The 22500-nt window shown below is 42.8% G+C and overlaps 1 protein-coding gene and 1 long non-coding RNA gene across 2 annotated transcripts in view; one reads left to right on the plus strand and one right to left on the minus strand.

Annotated features, from left to right (window-relative positions):
* gpat2 (glycerol-3-phosphate acyltransferase 2, mitochondrial) overlaps positions 1-22500 on the plus strand; it is a 271043-nt gene that overhangs the window by 35483 nt on the left and 213060 nt on the right. The window lies entirely within an intron of this gene.
* Positions 16284-22500, minus strand: part of LOC133551682 (uncharacterized) — a 26581-nt gene continuing 20364 nt past the window's right edge. Inside the window, exon 3 of the long non-coding RNA XR_009806544.1 lies at positions 16284-16525. This is a non-coding gene — a long non-coding RNA (uncharacterized LOC133551682). The remainder of the gene's footprint in view (positions 16526-22500) is intronic.

The following is a 22500-nucleotide window of genomic DNA, read 5'->3' on the forward strand; positions in this document are numbered from 1 at the left end:
TACTGGATATTTCAACACCTATATGGTGATTTAAAACTAAGTACGATACATGTCTAATCAAAAAGCCAGTGTGAAATCAGTACAATACTTTTGTACAGTACTTGCAGTGTAAACCTTTGGAAGGACTCAACAAAAGACAAGACTGGGACATTTAACTTATTGGCAACGCATTGAGGACAAACTGAAATGATTGTTGTTAGGGCTGGGCGATATGGCCTTTTTTCAATATCTCTATTTTTAGGCCATATACACAATACATATCTCGATATATATATATACATATATATAGTGCATGATGTCACACAAAATATTTGAATGAGTGTCAAATAAAAATGAGCTGCCTAATAGGAAATACAATAGTGTTTGTCCTTTGCTATGTGGGAGGTTACTGCGGACATTATCTGTTTGATTGATACTTTTATTAGTAGATTGCACAGTACAGTACATATTCCGTACAATTGACCACTAAATGGTAACACCCGAATAAGTTTTTCAACTTGTTTAAGTCGGGGTCCACGTTAATCAATTCATGGTACAAATATATACTATCAGCATAATACAGTCATCACACAAGTTAATCATCATAGTATGTACATTGGATTATTTACATTATTTACAATCCGGGGGTGGGATGAGGAGCTTTGGTTGATATCAGAACTTCAGTCATCAACAATTGCATCAACAGAGAAATGTGGACATTGAAACGGTGTAGGTGTGACTTAGTAGGATATGTACAGCCAGCAGAGAACATAGTGAGTTCACATAGCATAAGAACAAGTATATACATTAGAAGTACATTTGAGTTGTTTATAATCCGGGGAGATGGGATGTGAATGGAGGAGGGTATTAGTAAAGTGTTGAAGTTGCCTGGAGGTGTTGTTTTAGAGCGGTTTTGTTGTTGACTTTTTTTCATACGGTGTCGATGTGGAAATGTTTGTCTCAGCATTTTGTTGGTGTGGCACTGTTAGAAAGGTTCCCAAACTCTGTGCTACCTTAAGAGATTATTGTGAGCAGTCCACCTTAAGAGCGCAAGGCATTGTGGGGCGCGCTTATTCATTCTAACCAAAACAGAGCACAGAGTGGTGAATGTCAGTCCTTTACATTTGCTGCCTGTACATATAGCACTGTGGTACCTGGTGCGTCACTGACGAATGTAAGTTCATTATATACTTGTTTGGCGCGCAGCGTGCCTTGTTTACAGCGTCTAGACAATGTATTTTATGTACCAGTCCTTTATCTCTTCAAAGAGAACATTTCGGACATTTTGTGCCTCTGTACATGTAAGCGAGCACCTTATCCTGCACGGCAGGTCACAAGCACCACATTTACGTGTCTTCTGTAGCGTACGGTGACACCTTCTGGTCTAGTTAAGACATTTAAGTTCAGTTAAATGTTGGTATGATTTTATTTCAGTGTTTAGTTTGATGCTATCCTTAGTGCAGTGGTCCCCAACCACCGGGCCGTGGCCCCATTGGTACCGGGCCGCAGAATAATTTTTTATTAAAAAAAAAAAAATTAAATTAAATCAACATAAAAAACACAATATACGCTTACAATTACTGCACCAACCACGAAAACCTTCCTTTTTCATGACCAAAAACGTCCCCTTTTCATGACAAAGAAGAAAAAAAAAAAAAAAGGACCCCCCCCTCGGGGCCGCGGGACAAATTATTAAGCGTTGACCGGTCCGCGGATACAAAAAGGTTGGGGACCACTGCTGTAGTGTATATAGCAGGGCTTACTGTTTACTGGTGAAGCTAATGTGTACTAAATGCCAATTATTACTGGTATATGCTATATTGTGTATCCATGATATATTATTGCACTAAGGTGACATGTACTATTACTACATAGGCTATGTTATTCTATACTAATTGGTTATGATGTTCTTATCTGTTTACTGCAGAACCACCAATACTTAACAGTGTTGTACCATTTCGCCAATCCATTGTAACCTCCCATACCTGTCAACCTGCCTACTAAACAAGTAAACTGCCACATGCCAAACAAACTGTCCTTTCCATTGTGTCCTGACCGACGCCTCGGGGGCGAATGAGACTACCTTTATAGAACCATACAGTCCTTTATAACTCTCCACAACGTTGTGGTCCTTCGAGCCGGATAGCTTCATTTACCCCTGGACAGTATGGACTACGAAGGATTGGGAGCACGGCCTAGGCGTCAGACACGCCCACCAACCCGCTTTGATGATTACCAGCTCAGCAAAATCATGCAAAGACACAGACATGGGCAGGAAGAAGAATGGTTATCTCATTAGAAGGAGGGGTGCAGCCAAGGAAGAGCTAAGCCCTATTGTCCTTTCTGCGAGAGCGATAAACACTTCCTCAGCCAGTGTACAGAAGTCACAAAGCTAAACAAAGAAACTCTCACTGAGTCGATAAAGGCCAACAAAACGTGCTGGGGCTGTGCACGGCCACACCAAGCCGCTCAGTGCGGCTTAAAGAAGCCCTGTGGCCTATGCCAAGGGAAACATCTGCAGGTCCTTCACGACGTAAATGATCGACTACCAAGACCAACAAGCAAGGAGGAGAGCTGCCTGTTGAGCTCTGCCACTGAAGTTCTGTACGTCGATCGCCCCCCCAGTCCACAATAGGGTCTTACTAAAGGTCGTCAGAGTGCTTCTTCGTCACGGAAATCGCACTATAACCACCTATGCCATCTTGGATGACGGGTCCGAAAGGACCATGCTCCTGCCAGCAGCTGCTCGAGAACTTGGCCTACAAGGCACACCTAAGGACCTGCCCCTGAGAACCATCAGACAGGAGGTCCAGACCCTCCGCGGCTCTGCAGTATCCTTCCACATCTCTCCTGTTGCTGAGCCAAAGACCAGCTTCCTAGCCTCCAAAGCTTTCACCTCAGGTTGCCTCGGCCTAGGCGAACATTCATACCCGATGGACCAACTACAGAAGAGGTACACCCACCTGGTCGGTTTACCAATCAAGCCCTTCCACAGGGCCAGACCCCTAGTACTCATCGGCTCCGACCACCCACACCTGATCACCTCTATCGAGCCAATCGGACTAGGCCTGCCAGGTGGGCCTGCTGCCGTCCGGACCAGGCTAGGCTGGACTCTTCAGGGCCCAGCAAGATTCTCCCAGCAGCCCCTACACTCACAGCAGTGCCTAGTGACATCAGTTCACCCTCCAGCTTCGGAACTATTCAACCACGTCGAAAGGCTTTGAAAGCTCGACACTCTTCAATATAAAAGTGAGAAAATTGTAACCAGGTCGAGACAAGACCAAGCAGCAGTAGCACTGCTAGAAGAGAAGACCACCCGCGTGGAGGTAGCAGGAGTCTTACGTTTTGCGACTCCCCTGCTGCGCAAGCGAGACATGCCTCTCCTTCATGCCCCCAAAGAAGCTGTCATGCCTAGTCTGCGGAGCACAGAACGGCGGCTAGCTAAAGACCCAGAACGTGCAAAAGCTTACAGCGCAGAGATCCAGAAGCTGGTGTATGCAGGCTCTGTCACTAAGTTAACCCCCAAAGAAGTCAACCAAGGCGGAGAAGAGTGGTACATTCCTCACCACATGGTGAGTCACAACAACAAGAACAGAGTCGTTTTAAATGGCTCCTATCAGTACAGGGGCCAGAGTCGGAATGACTCCCTACTGCCAGGACCCACCCTTGGAGCATCACTCCTGGGAGTTCAAGTCCGCTTCCGGGAACATGCAGTCTCCTTAAGCGCAGGTATTCAAGGGATGTTTCATCAAGTCCGTCTCCTTCCTGAAGACCGTCCCCTCTTGCGGTTCGTGTGGCGCGACTTGACCAGAGATGAAACCCCAGCAGTGTTTGAGTGGCGAGTTCTACCATTTGACACAACCTGCAGTCCATGCTGCGCCACGTTTGCTTTACAGCTCCATGTAGCCAGGCATAGCAAGCCAGGAGATGATGTGAACCTCTCTATAGAGAGGTCCTTCTATGTTGACAATCTCCTACTGAGTCTGCCCAAACCTGAGGATGCCAGAGAGTTGGCAGACAAACTTCGGGGACTCCTTGCAGCTGGTGGGTTTGATCTACGCCAGTGGGATAGCAACATGCCAAAAGTCGTGGGACACCTGCCCAAAGAAGCCTGGTCCGACACCCTCGAGCTCTGGCTCGCACAAGACCGGACAGACTCTACAACGGTGCTGGCGTGGCTGCAGTCAGAGTCTTGTCGCTTCAAGATTTTTGTTGGTACCAGAGTGGCCGAAATACAGGATCTCACAAGTCTCACCGCCTGGCGATACATAGATTCAGCGAGGAACCCAGCTGACAACATCACCAGGGGCAATACTCTACAGAACCTGACCAAGCCGAACAGGTGGAGCCATGGCCCCCCCCTTCCTCCTTCAGCCTTCAGATGAGTGGCCTGTCAAGCCCAACGTCGAACAGGAAGGCGATGCCTCCGAGCTACGACAATCTACTTTCTGCGGTGTCACCTTAACAACACCTAGTACGCCAGACGCAAAGGTAAAGCAGTATGCTACCTGGAAGGAGCTGCTAGTAGCTACAGTGCAGGGGTTACATGGGGCGGCAGGTAGCTACACTGCCGAAGACTATCGCAATGCTGAGACCCTCATATTAAAGCAAGCGTAGTGCGAGAGCTTCCCAGAGGAGTTGCAGCTCTTGAGAGCAGGAAAGCCCGTACCATCAGGCAGCAGACTGCTCACCCTGTCACCGGAGATGAATGAGGAGGAAGGACTAATCCGTGTCGGTGGCAGACTACGACATGCTGTAGACATCGACAGACAACGATGCACCCTATTGTGTTAGAGCCTGTGCACCCCTCTACCAAACTCCTCATCCAAGATTTCGACAGTCGCTTGCACCATCCAGGGCCAGAGAGGGTGTTTGCTGAGATGCGGCGCTCATTCTGGATCCTGCGTGGCCGTGAAGCGATTCACCGTTACCAACACACCTGCGCAGACAGTCGACATCGGAAAGCCAGACCTTCTGTTCCAAAGTTGGCAGATCTACTGCCCGCCCGCCTGCGGTTCTTCAAGCCCGCCTTCTTTTCGACAGGGATGGACTGTTTCGGGGCATTTCAAGTCAAAGTAGGAAGGCGTACTGAGAAGAGGTGGGGTATAATTTTCAAGTGTCTCACCACCAGGGGTGAGCACTTAGACCTTCTGACCACCATCGAGGCAGACTCCTTCTTGATGGCCCTCAGGCGAATTATTGCTCGTCGAGGAACACCAGCCGAGCTGCTCTGCGACTGTGGTACCAACTTCAAAGGAGGAGAAAGAGAACTGAGGGAGGCATTCTCTGCCCTGTCACCAGACTTGCAACAGCAACATACCAAGCCAAAAATTGACTTCCACTTCAACCCCCCTGCAGCACCTCACCTTGGAGGAGCATGGGAAAGGGAAATCCGCTCCGTAAAGACCGCCTTGTACACCACAGTGGGAACTCAGTCAGTCTCAGAAGAAGTGCTGCGGACTGTGCTACTAGAGGTTGAGGGGATTCTTAACTCAAAGCCATTGGGGTTTGTCTCCTCCAGCCTCACAGATCTCGATCCTGTGACCCCCAATAGTTTGTTGATGGGGCGGCCAGACGGGTCCTTGCCCCAGATCATATACCCAGAGACTGAGTTACTGAGCCGCCGTCGATGGAGGAATTCACAAGTGCTACCCGATCGCTTCTGGTCCAGTTTCTTGAGAAATTATCTGCCAAGCCTCCAGACTCGTCAGAAATTGCACGCTACGCCAGCTGACCTCGCAGAAGGCTCAGTAGTGATGTTGGTGGATCCCCAGCTTCCACGGGCCTTGTGGCCCATCGGTCATGTCACTAAGGTCCACTCTAGTAACAACGGCCTCATCTGTTCAGCGGACGTGAATACACCAGACCAGTTGCCAGGCTGGTTTTCCTGCCAGCCCTTCCACCCGGCGAGGAAGAGGACAGCTCTACTGTCACCATCGCCCCTTCGTGAGACGCTAATAACTTTGTCACCTTTCTATGGAGCGAATGTACACTGTACATTCTGGGGCGGCTGTTAGAAAGGTTCCCAAACTCTGTGCTACCTTAAGAGACTATTGTGAGCAGTCCACCTTAAGAGACTATTGTGAGCAGTCCACCTTAAGAGACTATTGTGAGCAGTCCACCTTAAGAGCTCAAGGCATTGTGGGGCGTGCTTATTCATTCCAACCAAAACAGAGCACAGAGTGGTGAATGCCAGTCCTTTACATTTGCTGCCTGTATATATATCTACAACTTGTAAGATTGTATAGCACTGCAGTACCTGGTGCGTCACTGACGGATGTAAGTTCATTATATAGTTGTTTGGCGCGCAGCGTGCCTTGTTTACAGCGTCTAGACAATGTATTTTATGTACCAGTCCTTTATCTCTTCAAAGAGAACATTTCGGACATTTTGTGCCTTTGTACATGTAAGCGAGCACCTTATCCTGCACGGTAGGTCACAAGCACCACATGTATGTGCCTTCTGTAACGTACAGTGACACCTTCTGGTCTAGTTAAGACATTTAAGTTCAGTTAAATGTTGGTATGATTTTATTTGAGTGTTTAGTTTGATGCTATCCTGTAGTGTATATAGCAGGGCTTACTGTTTCCTGGTGAAGCTAATGTGTACTAAATGGCAATTATTACTGGTATATGCTATATTGTGTATCCATGATATATTATTGCACTAAGGTGATATGTACTATTACTACGTAGGCTATGTTATTCTATACTAATTGGTTATGATGTTCTTATCTGTTAACTGCAGAACCACCAATACTTAACAGTGTTGTACCATTTAGCCAATCCATTGTAACCTCCCATGCCTGTCAACCTGCCTACTAAACAAGTAAACTGCCATATGCCAAACGAACTGGCCTTTCCATTGTGTCCTGACCGACGCCCCGGGGGCGAATGAGACTACCTTTATAGAACCATACAGTCCTTTACAACTCTCCACAACAGGCACCGAATGGAGATGTTGACGTGTGGAGTTTCAAACACTCTTCATTCTGTAGCAGGTGACTTTTCAAATGATGCTACATATTAGCAGTAATGCTACTTTTGGTAGCAACGCTTTTACTGCACACATGACAAATTACGGTTGTCTGTTCGACATATATCCACTTGAAGCCAAACCACCGCCAGACGATGGACCCCCTGCTGTTTTTCTTGGAAATTAATTCGTCCTTCATTTGTTACCAGATTCACACCTTCTTTCTCTCGTATAACCAACCGCACCACAGCTAACGTTACCCATGCTGCTACCTCTCTGCTACGCGAGGGCGTATACGTATGTGATGTATGACAATGACAGTATGTGACGTGTATAAAATCCTGCGCTTGCTGTCTGTGAGAAGGAGCGACAAGAAAGAGTGGGACGAGCATGCAGTGTTATGCCAGCAGTAGGGGTGTAACGGTACACAAAAGCTACGGTTCGGTACGTACCTCGGTTTAGAGGTCACGGTTCGGTTCATTTTCGGTACAGTAAGAAAACAACAAAATATAATTTTTTGGGTTATTTACCAAATTTGTAAACAATGTCTTGATCCTTTTAACATTGGGATCACTCTAATAATTCTGCCCACGTTAATCCACCTTGAACCGCTTCAAGTTGTTGCTTTGACTAAATAAAATGACACAACTTTTCTTCTACATATAAAAAGTGCAACATTAAACAGTTTCAAGTCAACTCATCATGCTTAATTTATTACAGCATTGGGGAAGCCTGTACTTGATTTTTATTATGTAAATGTTATATTTTTATCAACATGTGATAGCATGGACCCTGCCATTCAAAACTAGGCTGCTACTTTACTAATGATTCTTGTAACTATAGCTGAAAATTCATCCCTGACCACCATGGAGTTCATGTAGGCTTTATGATGCACTTACATTATTTTATACACTATCACAGACAGAAACTCTTCATTTTATGTCCTTTTTTGCTGCTTCAACACCTCAATCAACACTGTCCGTAACACACGCACACATACGCGCGCACACGCACACACAGCAAAATGAGTTAACGTTACGCTAAAAGCTAACTAGCCTTCACCTAAAGCCAGGACTGCGAGTGAGCTGAGCTGCAGTTTGTTTCTAGAAGGTCAACGGGCTCATAGTGATGTTTAGAAAGTAGTTGACTTGGAATATAATTTGGGGAGAGTGCGTTGCTCCCCTGCTAAAGACCTATCTGCTCGACATCGACACTAAAGCGCTGACTGACATGCACTCTAAATACGCACTGCTGATTGGCTTTGTATGTAACCAATCAGATGGTTGTGAGGGAGGGACAATGCAGGGTGCTGTGTACAGACACAGAGGCAGAACGGAGCGGAGCATCTTGTTAAGACTTTACCATAGGCTGCTACTTCATATGTTCGTGTGTAACTCGTTCGGTACTGCTCCACACCGAACCGGAACCCCCGTACCGAAATGGTTCAATACAAATACATGTACCGTTACACCCCTAGCCAGCAGCTAAAAGCAACTGCGTGAGAACGCATACTCGAAGATCACGATATAGTCATTTTCTATATCGCACAGAGACAAACCCGCGATATAGCTACAGTATGTATTGCCCAGCCCTAATTGTGGTATGTTAGTACAAACCCTGTTTCCATATGAGTTGGGAAATTGTGTTAGATGTAAATATAAACAGCGTACCATGATTTGCAAATCCTTTTCAACCCATATTCAATTGAATGCACTACAAAGACAAGATATTTTATGTTCAAACTCATAAACCTAATTATTGTTTTGCAAATAATAATTAACTTAGAATTTCATGGCTGCAACACGTGCCAAAGTGGTTGGGAAAGGGCATGTTCACCACTGTGTTACATCACCTTTTCTTTTAACAACACTCAATAAACGTTTGGAAATAAGGAAACTAATTGTTGAAGCTTTGAAACTGGAATTCTTTCCCATTCTTGTTATATGTAGCGCTTCAGTCGTTCAACAGTCCGGGGTCTCCGCTGTCGTATTTCACGCTTTATAATGCGGCACACATTTTCGATGGGAGACAGGTCTGGACTGCAGGCAGGCCAGGAAAGTACCCGCACTCTTTTTTTTAACGAATCGACGCTGTTGTAACACGTGATGAAGGTGGCATGGCATTGTCTTGCTGAAATAAGCAGGGGCGTTCATGAAAAAGACGGTGCTTAGATGGCAGCATCTGTATGTACTTAAAACCTGTGTGTACCTTTCAGCATTAATGGTGCCTTCATAAATGTGTAAGTTACCCATGCCTTGGGAATTAATGCACCCCCATACCATCACAGATGCTGGCTTTTGAACTTTGCGTCGATAACAGTCTGGATGGTTCGCTTCCCCTTTGGTCTGGATGACACGATGTCGAATATTTCCAAAAACAATTTGAAATATAGAAACGTCAGACCACAGAACACTTTTCCACTTTGCATCAGTCTATCTTAGATGATCTCGGGCCCAGAGAAACCGGCGGCGTTTCTGGATGTTGTTGACAAATGGCTTTCGCTTTGTATAGTAGAGTTTTAACTTGCACTTACAGATGTAGCGACAAACTGTATTTAGTGACCGTGGTTTACTGAAATGTTCCTGAGCCCATGTGATGATATCCTTTAGAGATTGATGTCGGGTTTTGATACAGTGCCGTCTGAGGGATTGAAGGTCACGGTCATTTAATGTTGGTTTCCGGCCATGGCGCTTACGCGAAGTGATTTCTCCAGATTTTGTGAACCTTTTGATGATATTATGGGCCGTAGATGTTGAAATCCCTAAATTTCTTGCAATTGCACTTTGAGAAACATTCTTAAATTGTTTGACTATTTGCTCACGCAGTTGTGGACAAAAGGGTGAACCTCGCCCCATCCTTATTTGTGAAAGACTGAGCATTTTTGGGGAAGCTGTTTTTATACCCAAACATGGCACCCACCTGTTCCCAATTAGCCTGCACACCTGTGGGATGTTCCAAATAAGTGTTTGATGAGCATTCCTCAACTGTATCAGTATTTATTGCCACATTTCCCAACTTCATTGTCACTTGTTGCTGGCATCAAATTCTAAAGTTTATGACTATTTGCAAAAAAAAAAAAAAAATGTTTATCAGTTTGAACATCAAATATGTTGTCTTTGTAGCATATTCAACTGAGTATGGGTTGAAAATGATTTGCAAATCATTGTATTCCGTTTATATTCACATCCAACACAATTTCCCAACTCATATGGAAACGGGATTTGTATATTAATTGAAAAAGGGAAACTTGTCTTCAGTGTTAACTTTATTTGATGGGTGCAACACCATCCTATTTCAAAGTGCCATACTCTGCAAAACTGCCCTCTGTGTAGTGCTGTGTAGACACTACTGCCATCTAATGACTTGGAATTGCAACTGCATATAAAGTCTACTATATCATTTGCAAATGAGACTGAGATGTTTAAGAAAACAAGATAAAACCAACTGGACAGTAGGGCTGCACAATTACACGGTGGAAGAGGGGTTAGTGTGTCTGCCCCACAATAGGAAGGTCCTGAGTTCAATCCCAGGCTCGGGATCTTTCTGTGCAGAGTTTGCACGTTTTTTCTCCGTGACTGCGTGGGTTCCCTCCGGGTACTTCGGCTTCCTCCCACCTCCAAAGACATTCTCTGGGGATAGGTTGATTGGCAACACTAAATTGGCCCTATTGTGTGAATGTTGTCTGTCTATCTGTTTTGGCCCTGTGATGAAGGTGCGACTTGTCCAGGGTGTACACTGCCTTCTGCCCGAAACGCAGCAAAGATAGGCTCCAGCAACCCCACGCGACCCTGAAAGGGACAAGCGGTAGAAAATGGATGGATGGAATCAAGATAAAAATTTTGCCTGCCACAATGAAATGAGGGTGACATGAAACATTTAAGTGCAGGCTCCGCTGCATATCAAAGTTAAGCACTTTCGCAACTACGGCGGCAGAGAACAGCCCGTCCACGCCTAATTGAGCTTATATGTACAAAACTCCATGACCATGTCAAACTGAAACAATATCATTATTATTAGTGTTATAAACATTAACAAACATTTCCAGTTGTTGCTGCATCATATCGCTTTGTTTCACCTCATTTCGCTCACTTTATTGGAGCCCTGGCAGATGTTTAAACCATTGCTGTTATTAGATTGGGACAGGTGTGGACAATATTTAAGAGACGCATTTGTTCCACCGAAAAATGTACAAAGGAAGAGAAAAATATTAGATTTTTAGTTAATTTTGAAAGCGCAAGACAGCGTTGTGCCACTCGGTCGCTCTTTCTCTCAGCTGCTCTTACGGTGTCAAGGAGAGCAAGCAGGCGATCTGTAAAACGTTGAGTAGGGAACGTTGCCACAATTTGTTAATAGCATCTTGCCATTCGTTATCTGGGATGGTCACTCACTAACTTAGTCAGTGTTCCCGACAACATTAACACCATCTAAAATGTTTTGTCATCTAATTGAATTTAAAACAGGCTGTGAATGAACAGCTGAGTTGTCAGTGAGGCATGTAGCTTGTGTATTAAATGTGTGAGGTATCACTCCTATTTATTTTTTTGGGCCAAATGGTTGCACTGATCCACATGGTTCTGTTGGAGAAAAAAAATGGTGTTTATTAGACATAATCTTCATTGGCCTAACCGCTTTGTGTTTTGAATTGATATTAAATAGTAAACTTGTTTTTTTTTTTACGTTCTTTGTGGGAGTTTTTTTTAATGTCAGAAAATCATTACTTAAAAAAAAAGTTCATTTGACATTGTGTTCTGTTAACGTTTTGCACTGTGTAGTTAATTCCTTAATGAGATATTTCTGCTCAAACTCTTTATGGATCTGTCCTGTTACAGTATGTCCCCGCCCAATGTCAATCCCATTCTTACGCCCTTGTACGTTTGCACAACACACTGCTCTGCTTGTCTCCTCGGAGTCACACTAGCAGTACTAACAACTCCTGTAACCATCGTGGTAGATAGTCTGGATATATTTTCAATTGCGTGCCGACATTTTTTGCCGGTGTTCTAGAGAGACGTGCTCCCCATTGGAATTCACACACCCCCTGCATCTGCGCATGCATATGAATCCAGGGAATGCGGAAACATAACTGTACTTTGAAGGACTCTTCCACATGAGTTAACTCTGTAAATTACATAACTATTTTTGTATATTGTCATTTATCATCCAGGTTTCATACTACAAACGATCAAATGTATGAGTAGTTCTAGCGGGGGTGTCCAATTGATGCTGCTTGGGCCCCCCATAAAATGTAGCTGTTTTTCATGGCGCCGAAAAAAAAGCATTACCAAATTTAAAAGTAAAGCTAAAGGCATCATACAATGAATAAAAGCTGTCACATTGATACTAGTAATAAACAAAAATACAAATACTTGTCTTTAAACATATGGGTAACATTTGTTTAGCCTTTTTATCGCACTATTTAATTGAAAATTACATGATGGCGTCACGTTCAAACTAGGGCTGGGCGATATGGTCTTTTTTAATATCTCTTTTTAGGCCATATCGCGATACATAATATATACTTTGATATTTTGCCTTGCCCTTGAATAAACACATGATACGTATAATGACAGCAGTATTATGATTCTATATGTCTACATTAAAACATTGTTGTTCATTGTGCATTAATATATGCTCATTTTAAAGGCCTACTGAAATGAGATTTTCTTATTTAAACAGGGATAGCAGGTCCATTCTATGTGTCATACTGGATCATTTCGCGATATTGCCATAGTTTTGCTGAAAGGATTTAGTAGAGAACATCGACGATAAAGTTCGCAACTTTTGGTCGCTAATAAAAAAGCCCTGCCTTTACCGGAAGTAGCAGATGATATGAGGGCTCCTCACATCCTCACATTGTTTATAATCATAGCCTCAAGCAGCAAGAGCTATTCTGACCGAGAAAGCGATGATTTCCCCATTAATTTGAGCGAGGACGAACGATTTGTGGGTGAGGAAAGTTAGAGTGAAGCATTAAAAAAAAAGAAAAACAAAAAAGAAAGAAAAAGCAACGGCTACGGGCGGCAGCAGTGAGAGGGTTTCAGATGTAATTAGACACATTTACTAGGATAATTCTGGAAGATCCCTTATCTGCTTATTAATTTTAATAGTGTTTTAGTGAGATTGTAATGTCATACCTCAAAGTCGGACGGCTGCGGTGAACACCAGTGTCTTTGATGGAAGCCTTTTTTGTCAGCTGCTACAGGAGGAGGTCCAGTAATCCACTAATGTCTCCGGTAAGAGCCGACTTAATATCACAATTTTCCTATCCAAAAACATACTGGTTGCCTTGGAGAAACATGTTCGCTTGACCGCTCTGTGTTAAAGCTTCACAACAAACAAAGAAACACCAGCTGTGTGTCGGTGCTAAAGGCAGCTGCAATCCACCGCTTTCCACCAACAGCATTCTTATTTATAGTTTCCATTATTAATTGAACAAATTGCAAAAGATTCAGCAACACAAATGTCAAAATTACTGTGTAATTTTGCGATGAAAAGAGACAACTTTTAGCTGTAAGTGGTGCTGGGCTAATATGTCCCCTCCAACCAATAACGTCACAAGCACGTGTCATCATACCCGTCATCATTTCAACAAGAAACTCTGCGGGAAATTTAAAATTGTAATTTAGTAAACTAAACCGGCCGTAATGGCATGTGTTGCAATGTTAATATTTCATCATTGATATATAAACTATCAGACTGCGTGGTCAGTAGTAGTGGGTTTCAGTAGGCCTTTAAACTTTCATGCAGAGAAGGAAATCACAACTAAGTCAACAGACCAAAACTGTATTTATTAAACAGTTAAGTAGTGGCACACACGTTCATGTCATTTCAAAACAGAAAGTGCAAGATTGTCAGAGACATTTTAAGTGTCAAATAAAAATGACCTGCATAATAGGAAATCAAATATTGTTCGTCCTTCACTATTTGGTAGGTTACTACGGACGTTATTAAATTCTGTAGGAGATGTTGACAAGCGGAGTATTCACTCTACATTCTCTAGCAGGTGACTTTTCAAATGATGCTACATATTACCAGTAATTCTACTTTTTGTAGCAACGCCGTTTTGCCCCAAACTTGACAAATTACGGTTGTCTGTTAGACATATTCCCACTTGAAGCCAAACCACCGCCAGACGATGCACCCTCTGCTGTTTTTTTGGGGAAGTAATTCTTCCTTCATTCGCACCTTCTTTCTCTCGTATTACCACTCGCACGGCTCTGCTAGCATCACAGCTAACGCTACCCATGCTGCTACCTCTCTGCTCCGCGAGGACGTATACGTATGTGACGTATGACGTGACAGTGTGTGACGTGTGTAAGAAGTTGCTATTGCTGTCTGTGAAAAGAAGAGACAGGAAAGAGTGGGAAGAGCCTGTAGTGTAATGCCCGTAGTTAAAAAGCAATTGCTGAAAACGTATACTCGAATATCACGATATACTCATTTTCTATATCGCACATTGACAAACCCGGGATATATTGTGCATATCGATATATCGCCCAGCCCTAGTTCAAACTAACAACAATGTGTTACCTAACAAAATGCATAACAAGATTAATAATTGTGATTTCAATATTAAATCTTTAAATAATCATGATTATGATGATATGATGTCAAGCACAGTTTTTGTTATCAGCTCATATTTAAATGCTGTATTCTAAAAATGTTGCTTTCATTAACATTTATTTCCACATGAACACACACAAAAATACAGAAAATTTTTAGGGTTGAGTACCGGCATCGATTCCGAGGTACTGTGAATTGACACCTTTGGTTCAAATGGGAAAGTTACCCATCCCTGGTAACATGAGTCATCTAAAATAATGTTTTTCTTATTGGACCAACATGACGACAAACCATGTCTGTATGGAATGGGGGCTGAGAGAAAGTTAAAATGTTTTTTTTATTTCAGATTAGCAAGGTATATTAGAGGGAACGAGAAGCTGACAGCGCGGATATAGTGTGGTGAAAAAGTGGCCAAGAGAGAACAAACTAGACCAGTCATTGAAGGAGGGAATAAATCAGATCCCCAAAGCAGTGAAGAATTGCAAGACCTGGGAGACTTAAAGCAAGGTTGAAGGGATGCTGATTGATAGTGGAACGACTCGTCTGTTGTTTATCACTGCAGTTAAGATGTTAAGTATCCTCATGGTGTAGTGGGAAAGAGGAATGAGAAAGGATGTGCAGGGTGAAGAAGAAGTGAAATATATTATGATGGGCATTGACGTAGAGTGTAGACTAGGGTTAAGGTGAGCACTGCACACTTCTGAGAATATTGACAAGCCATAAAGCAGAGATCAAGTTGGAACAGAACCTCTGATCTGAAGCTTTGAACTTACAGTATACAGTGGTACATTATTTTTTGTTAGTATCATTCCAAAAGGTCAAATGAAAACAGTGCAGAGCATCTTTACTTTATTTATAGTTTATGTGCATGGTTTCTGACAAATGGACAAAATAAATTAAGTCATCACCGGAACATTTTTAGGTAGGAACAGTGTTACGTACAGCGGGGGAAGGAGACAACACCAAAACCAGGATCAGGTCAATAGGTTTATTTAAACCTTTGGTGTGTGTGGGAGGTGTATACTACTCTGTGTTTGGTGCAAAACGGTGTGTGGAATTAACAATTTAAATGTTACCAGGGTTTATTGTAACTGCTTGTTGGATGAATCCTTCGTCAGATCAGAAGGGCAAGGCGAGAAGGCAGTCCATGGGCGAGCAAGTGGTCGGGGGCTGGAGAGAAGCAACAAGGTCCGTGTCCAAGCACGGGTCGATGATCGAGGGGGGCAGTCCAAAATTCTCAGGGGGGCAGTCCAATATTCTCAGGGGAGTTGAGGCACACAGCTTGATCACAGGAAAACAGGAAGGGCACTGCGGGAAATAAAAGGGCATCAGACGTGAAACAAGGAAGCACAAGGAGAGCAAGTACGCGAGAGGGAAGCCAGACACGGGAGGCTTACTACTAAGAGTGAACTATGTTCCGGCGTAGGCTCCTTGGGTCCGCTGTTCTTTATACTGCTTGTCATCATTTCCCAGGTGCGCTGATAGCAGATTGCTCGCAGCTTTGCCGGCTTATGGCCGTGAGGCGGCCAGAACGAATAGGGGTGTATCCTGGTGTGCTGGAGGCGGAAGCGCTGGTAGAACCTGTTGCAGTTGACATGCCGAATCGAGCTTACGGGAAAACAGGAAGGGCACAGCGGGAAATAAAAGGGCATCAGACATGTGAAACAAGGAAGCACAGGGAGAGCAAGTACGCAAGTGGGAAGCCAGACACGGGATGCTTACTACTAAGAGTGAACTACGTTCCGGCGCAGGCTCCTTGGGTCCGCTGTTCTTTATACTGCTTGTCATCATTTCCCAGGTGCGCTGATAGCAGATTGCTTGCAGCTTTGCCGGCTAATGGGCGTGAGGCGGCCAGAACGAATAGGGGTGTATCCTGGTGTGCTGGAGGCGGAAGCGCTGGTAGAACCTGCTGCAGTTGACATGCGGAATCGAGCTTACGCCGTGACAAACAGTAAAGTACTGTATCGTTACAGCCTTTCATCAACACTGAAGCGGCATTCTGGGTATCCTGAAACAAAAGTTTTTGAAAACAAGCTCCTGAGTGGGGTAAGTCAGATAACGCCACCATGTGCTGTGGACAAGCAAACTACTACTCTTTGCTACCAATGACACCGTCAAGTGACCTGAGAAAAAGAGAGAAGAATAGACGCAGCAGCTGCTAACAGCAATGGTGAAGAACAGATCTGTGTTTGTGATGTAATTATTGATATTAGCACAATGGTTACAAAACCTTGTCGACATCTACCAATGTGATGTATAGCATGGACTTATTCAACATTATTAATCATACACTGAAGTTTAAGGGTCAGCAAATATTTTGACATTGATGGACCTTAATACCTCCATAAGACCTGGCGTCCACATATGTGGACATCACACATTTTTGTTGTGTAGACCACAATACAACATTTTTCTCCACAAGACTCTGGTTTCCACTTACGAAGACATAACACTGCCAATTAGTGTTGGAGGAAGCATATACCACATCACATGTTAGATTCGAGATGGCTGAAACCCATCCATAAGTTCAGGTGGCAATGTTCAACTTTTTTAGTTTTTCTACTCATTGAGTTTCAAATAGTCAAATATATATTAAAAATGCATGTCATACAAGAGTTTGGGTCTAGGGATGGAAATTAGTAAGATTTTTCAGGATCCGATTCCACTTTCGATCCTGCATATTAATTTGGTTCTTTTTTTGATTGTCTTGTCGATTCTTATTCGTAAAAAATATATATATTGTGCAAAGGTGTGTTTAGATTTACAAAGTAAAATATGACACTCTTAACATGAGTAATAACACAATTATAACAAAAACAGACTTTACATATTTCACTTGGCATGTAATGAGTTTTTTGCACAATTGTAGCTGAGATAGGCTCCAGCGACCCCAAAGGGAATAAGGGGTAGGAATGGTTGGAGGGATAAATGTAGTTTATATCACATATTAGTTTCACTTTGAAGTTTCTTGTGTTTTATTGGCCCTACACCTGACTCCAACTAAAAATATTGAGATATTAAAAAAAGGCTATTACGCCCAGCCCTTTGTTCTCCTTTATTTAGATGGTGTAGTTCCTGTGTTCTGTCAAAAAGGCTGCTAAGTATTTCTCTGTATTATCTTATTGACTAATTTTCCGGATGTATGTCGGTTAGGGCTGCAACAACTAATCGATTAAAATTGATTAGAAAAAATATTTGGCGATTAATTTAGTCATCGATTCGTTGGATGTATGCAATGCGCATTCGCGGGGGCTTTTTATTTATTTATTTATTTATTTTTTTCCCCCTAAACCTTTATTTATTAACTGCAACATTTACAAACAGCTGAAAAACAATAATTAAAATAAGCACAAAAACAGTACAAAACAGCGCCAGGGTGGCACTGAGTCTACGTCTCATGTGGTGGCAGTAAGCCAGCCAATGATGTGTCATGTGCAGCTCACGTGACCATGCTGTCCCCTTTGCTGGAAACATTCGAAGAATTGCGGAGGGATACAGTACGGATAGTTCAGCGGAGAAACATCTCGAGGTTATTGCTTCAATGGAGAAAAGTGTACGACCTAAGTTGTCAAAAGTGTCGGAACACTTTACTTTAAAGACTTTAAAGAAGACATATCCTGCTAAACGTGCAGGATGGACATCGCACGGCACGGAAGAACAACATTGCTTCGGCAGCACCTGAAGAGGAGCCCTGGATGAAGGGAAGAACTCACGGTACGTAACTTTTTTAAGTCCATAGTCCAAGTATATTGATCCATTGTGTCTGTCTTTGTGTGTTTTTAATCTTTAGTTAATGAGATTTTTTTTAAGGAAGCGCAACATTAACTGTTGTGTATTAACTTTCAGAGTGTTAAGAACTTTTCTGATAGTGCGGCGACTTCATTTTCTGTGTTATTTTGAGTCGCAACAGGCATTCAAATGTTCAGCTTTTTTATGAGTAACTTTAACGTTATCCCTTTGTTGCAAGGCGGGGCTGATAATGTGTCTCCGGCACATTTGACTCCGTTTTGAGAGAGAAAACGCACGTTAGCAATTTGGAAATAAACGTAACGGACAGAAATATCTCAGGTTGGTTTCATAATGGATCAATGCAGCCGGGCCCAATAAAGCTATATACATCTATTTAGACTTGAGTGACGCTTTAGTATAACTAAACATTATGAAGGTGCTGGAATATTTCATGCTATTATTCACAGGCAGCCTAAAGTGAATCCTTTATTATTCAGAACAGAAACGTGTACTATATCTGATCCAGTTCTGATCTGATGAGTTATATTTCTGTGTTGTTATTGGTGTATTCTGCAAATCCAATGTCCATTTATTTAATTTAGCTGTTTTTTTAACGTGGTGGCGTATTTGTCTTATACGTCATAAATGATTAATTAAATCAATTCGGCATGTATTGAGTTATATGTAAATTATGCTACTATGTACGTTCAAAATATGGTTTCTCTCATTTCAGAATGAAACAAGCCAGCATTAGAGACTTGGTACAAAGGAAGGTGTGCACACCACAGCAAGCGGCTGCACTGAGTGATGCTATCCTGCATATGTTGGTAACTGACATGAGGGCACTATCAATGGTGGAGGGATGAAGGTTTTAGACAAATGATTCACGTCCTCAACCCCGGTTACACTCTTCCCTCGAGGAACCATTTTACCAAACTGATGGAGAGGAAGTACGAGCGGACATTCCATGCAGTGTAGACTGACATAAAAGCCACCCAGAGCAAAATTGCTCTCACTACTGATGTGTGGACAAGTTTAGCCTCCCCTAGCAATACATGCCACTACATTGGAGACAAATGGAACATGAAATCAATCTGCCTTACGACCATGCTACTAGAGCAGTGGTCCCCAACCACAGACAAATTTATTAAAAACATCTATTTCTTTAATTTTTTTCTTAATTCAAATTTATTTCAAATTTTTTATTAAATCAACATAATAACTCAATATACACTTACAATTAGTGCACCAACCCCAAAAAACTCCCTTTTTCATGACAAAGAAAATAAAAAAAAATAAAATAAAAAAGAACCCCTACCCCCGCCGGGCCGCGGGACAAATGATCAAGCGTTGACCGGTCCGAAGCTACAAAAAGTTTGGGGACCACTGCACTAGAGAAAAGACATTCAGCATCCAACATTGCAGAATGGTTGGAATAGGTAATAGCCAGGTTTGAAATTCCCCTAAGCAAAATTATTGATATTGTGCAGGACAATGGTGCACTTTATAAAAAAAATAAATCAAACATTTTTAACACTTGCCTTGTTTTATTTGGCAAGTCAAAAGGACATTGTGCCAGTATGTTGTTTTTTTAAATAAAGTATTGGAAAGGATATACATGTAGTTTGTCTCTTTTATCCGATTATTAATCCATGAATCGAAGTAATAATCGACAGATTAATCGATTATTAAATTAATTATTATTTGATTAAAGGGTTTGGGGGCTGCAGTTGAACGTTTTTTTTCCATCTTGCTCATACATATACCTTATTAGACCTTATTTGCTAACGAGATGTCACATTTTTGGCACCTACCTCGTTCGTCACGGTGGTTGTTGTTTTTTTGGAGGAAGGACCCGTTTCGTGCACCCTGTTTTAAGGGATGCTTCTGGAAGAGCTTTGGAGTTTGGGGGCTGCTGGTTTTTTTTTCTCCTTACATCAGTCAAGCTTATTTTTTGGAGTTTTACCACTAGGGTTGTATGACATACCGGTATTAATAAAGTACTCCAATACTAATGAATTGAAATGGGTACTATACTGCCTTTTGAAAAATACTAGTACAGAGCTGAGGCGCATTATGTTTATCAAAACAAACTGACAAGTAATAACATCTTGAAGAGGAAGAATGGTAAAAAAACGAAAATTCTACTAGTTCATAAAGGGGATGCGTGAAGCGCAATAAGGAGGTATTTGGGCTTCAAAACTAACGATAAAGGTGACTCTTTAATCAGGGAGGGGCCGCGCTGAAAGTGTTGCTTTAAAACAACGTGGCGATTAGTATTACATTACCACCGTTGATTTGAACTTCGAACATTTAAATCATTAGCATTCAGAGCTGCACAAGGAATTATAAAGAGTGGCCAGTATTAATGTAGTTCTTACACCTGTCCTGCTGTTCGGCTCTGATGCAGACCGTAGCTGAGGAACACAGGGCAGACGTTCCTTCCAGGGTCGATGCTTTCGTCGGGGATGACATCTTTCACTTTACCAAGCAATAGGTCTGCTAAGCTCTCTTTTGGAATCAGAATGACATGGCCACCGATTTGTGACAGTCCGGTTGCTTTCATTTTCGTTTTGCAGGACACAACCGGACCCGTTCATCCTTCAACTGTGCAGTGCCCTGTTGTCTCTCTTTACTCGCCCATTCACTCACTCACATCACACAGCCAACATGTTGCACTTCTCACAGACACACATACGCTGCTACTCTCATAAGTTAACAGGCGGCCTTGTTGTGCACATACAGATGTGTAGAAGCGCACACAGCTGCTTGGCTTGATGCCAAATATTAGCGGAGTTAAGAGCGCCCATCTAACATTAACAAATGCAAGTGAATTGACTGAATTTTGTAACAAATTGTCACAATTTGTGTTTTATCTTTAACAATGTGTGTTTTACCTGCTACGTGGCTTATCTGTTTATATATATCCATAGTTTTGTTTTTAGTACTTACTAACACTTTATTTTTCTTAAAGCACGGACCAGGAGTGGCAAGCATTTAATATGTCAAGAAAGCTTTTTATAATAGTGTAATCTAATCCTTCATTACGGCAGGCTATATGTACATGGAAAATTGTAAATTGTTTTTTGAGTGCAACAAAAAAAGACCAAAGTGTTTGCCCTTCAAGTTGTATTTTAACATTGTAAATTATTTGAGTGCAATAGGAAACATGTTTATTTTATTGCAAGATTTTCTGTTCAAATAATGCTAATATACTGTACGTGTAGACATTTTTCGTGTTGTCCTTTATTTGTGTGCATGCAAGAACACAATGTGTAAATATATCCATCCATCCATCCATTTTCTACCGCTTATTCCCTTTCGGGGTCGCGGGGGGCGCTGGAACCTATCTCAGCTACAATCGGGCGGAAGGCGGGGTACACCCTGGACAAGTCGCCACCTCATCGCAGGGCCAACACAGATAGACAAACAACATTCACACTCACATTCACACACTAGGGCCAATTTAGTGTTGCCAATCAACCTATCCCCAGGTGCATGTCTTTGGAAGTGAGAGGAAGCCGGAGTACCCGGAGGGAACCCACGCATTCACGGGGAGAACATGCAAACTCCACACAGAAAGATCCCGAGCATGGATTTGAACCCAGGACTGCAGGACCTTCGTATTGTGAGGCAGACGCACTAACCCCTCTGCCAACACTTTTGCACTTTTATATATTTTTTTATATTTGTGTAAATATACAAAAATATAAAAGTGCAAAAGTGTTGAAGAGAACAGTGTACACTCTATAATCTCTGTTCAATGTACACTCTGTACAAATGTGACTCTACAGTGGGTGAAAGGAATATATACATGAATATCTACATGAAAAAAACAGGGTGGTTGGTGGAATGGGTTGTTGCACCGAAGAGAAGGCAGTTATGAGGGTCAATGGGGCAGTCCGTTCAGGGTGATTATGGCCCTGGGGAAAAAGCTGTTCTTTAGCCTCTTTGTCTTGGTTTTAATACACCTGTACCGCTTTCCAGAGGGCAGCAGGTGGAACAGGTCAGCGCCAGGGTGGGTGCTGTCTTTGATGATGGCACTGGCTCTGGTGATGCAGCGGGAGGTGTAGACGTCCATCAGAGAGGGGAGAGGGCGGCCGATGATCTTCTGAGCCGTATTGACCACTCTTTGCAGCCTCTCTCTGTCTGCTGCAGTGCAGCTGCTGTACCTTACTCTAATACAGTAGGTCAGCAGGCTCTCGATGGACGAGCGGTAGAAGGTCAGCAGTAGGTCAGGCTTCAGGTTGTACT

The sequence above is a fragment of the Nerophis ophidion genome, linkage group LG01 (genome assembly GCF_033978795.1).
Source record: "Nerophis ophidion isolate RoL-2023_Sa linkage group LG01, RoL_Noph_v1.0, whole genome shotgun sequence".
Taxonomy (NCBI): Eukaryota; Metazoa; Chordata; class Actinopteri; order Syngnathiformes; family Syngnathidae; genus Nerophis; species Nerophis ophidion.